The sequence below is a fragment of the Rhea pennata genome, unplaced genomic scaffold (assembly GCF_028389875.1).
Source record: "Rhea pennata isolate bPtePen1 unplaced genomic scaffold, bPtePen1.pri scaffold_77, whole genome shotgun sequence".
Lineage (NCBI taxonomy): Eukaryota > Metazoa > Chordata > Aves > Rheiformes > Rheidae > Rhea > Rhea pennata.
This window is the reverse complement of record NW_026907703.1, coordinates 342,923-344,960: the sequence shown is the minus strand read 5'-3', so window position 1 is coordinate 344,960 and position 2,038 is coordinate 342,923.

The window sequence follows — 2,038 nt, the reverse complement described above, 5'->3', positions numbered from 1 at the left end:
ACTGGTGGGTAACATGGGTCATATGGGCAGAATCGCTTATCTCTAATAAACTCCTGTACTTGACAAACAATTTCTCTCAAGCTCAGTGTGACTAATCCTGGAATCTGAAAGACTCCCGAATGTTCCTCTATTGGTGCGTCACAGCCACGTACCTCCTGCTGGTCTACCAGGTACTGAGGTTGAAGTGACCTCACAAGCACAAACAGCAGCCATGGGCCTGGCACTGACCTACCAGGGCCACAGGCACAAGTGACCTCACCACCTTCATCAAAGCCATGTGACCGCTCCCGGTCCATCAGGGACTGAGGCAACGCTTTACAAGCGTTAACCGCACCAATATGCCTGTGCTGGCCAGTGAGGGGCTGAGGCAGAAAGGACCCCACAAGAACAAACAGCAGCAAGGTGCCAGCTCCTGGTCTAGCACGTCTTGAGACACAATGACCTCAGCATCATCACCAAAGCCACGTGCACGCGGCTGCTCTCTCAGGTTCTCAGGCACAACATCCTCACTGAGACAGCCAGCAGTAATGGGCCTGATGCTGGCCTACCAGGTATGGATTGAAAAGGGGCCTCACATTAAGCCCTGAAGCCGTGTCCTTGCAGCTGCCCAATCAGCTACTGAGTCACCATTGACCTAACAAAATGTCAGCAGCAGCAATGTGCCTGCTACTGGCCTATCCCACACCGAGGCACCACTGAGCTCACACTCAGACTCAAAGCCATGTGCCTGCTGCTGGCCTATCACGGACTGAGGCAGAAGCACCTCCCAATCTGCACAAGCAGCAGGTAGGTGCCTCCTCCTGGCCCATGAGGTGCTGAGGCAGAAGTCACCTCACAGTCAGCACCCAAGCCAGGTGCTGCAGCTCACCTATCAGGTACTGAGGATAAAGGGACCTCACAAGCACCAGTTCTCTCCATGAGCCTGCTGCCTATCAGGCACTCAAGCAGAAAGGACCTCAAAGTCCACACTGAAGCTATTAATCGGTTTTCTGCTTAATTGGAGAATACACAGAGGTGAAATCACAGGAACCTGCACCAACCAAGAGCCTGCTGATGGTCGATCAACCCCAGAAATCAAAGTGACCTCACAAGCAACATCCAAGGAACATGTCTTCTACTGACCTGTCATGAACATAGTCCCAAGTGACTTTACAGGTACACATATCATACATGTGCCTTTAACTGACCTATCAGGCACACCAGGGGAATAAAGTCACTCTCAGCATCCAAGCCATGTTTGGCCTGGCTGCTTTCATGGCCTGCCACCTCCTGCTGATGTATGAAGTACTCAGGTAAGTCAGACACGCTGGAATGGCCAGATGTGACTGTGTGTCTTAAACTTTTCATTTGTACTTCAGAGATAACAGTGGGACATCTGTGCTCCCAGGTCTCTTGTGAACCTACTGCTTAGAGCTGTGTTTCTTGGGTGGCATGTCTCTCACCACTTCTCCCCAGTACGGAAGGTGAGCAGCCCACTGGTTGCTCCCATGGGAGACAAGTGAGGCTTTCCCAAATCTGCAGCCATATGGCTGTTGCTTCTTCTCCCTCTCGTCAGAGAGAGCAGGAGAGGGGGAACAGAGCAGCTTCCATAAAATGCTAGCAACAAACTCTCTCCAGACACAAGAGCCATTGGGACAGGTCTATGCAGCAGGAGCGGACTAGCAGTTTCCCAGGGTATGTCCTCAAGGCAGGAAAAATCAACAGTAACTTAAAGACAACTGGTCATCCGTTAGAAACAGCCATGTGTCTGCCTGTCTGCACAGCTCTTTGGATTACTACGCCAAAGCCACAGGCAGGACAGTTCCCAGAGCCATTCCCTTCAGGATGCAGGACACTCGCCACTTGCACACTCCGCAGGCACTGCTCTGCTCCTGCCTTCCCCTGGCTCCTCAGCCCAGACACACACTGAAGCTCTTGTGGTGACACCAGAAAGTGGCCAAGGCACTCTGGGCTCACAAGGCATGTGGAAAAACCTGAGCACAAGACCAGGGCCACAGCAAAGCTCCTTGGGCAATGCTGCTGCTTTCGGAGAGAAGGA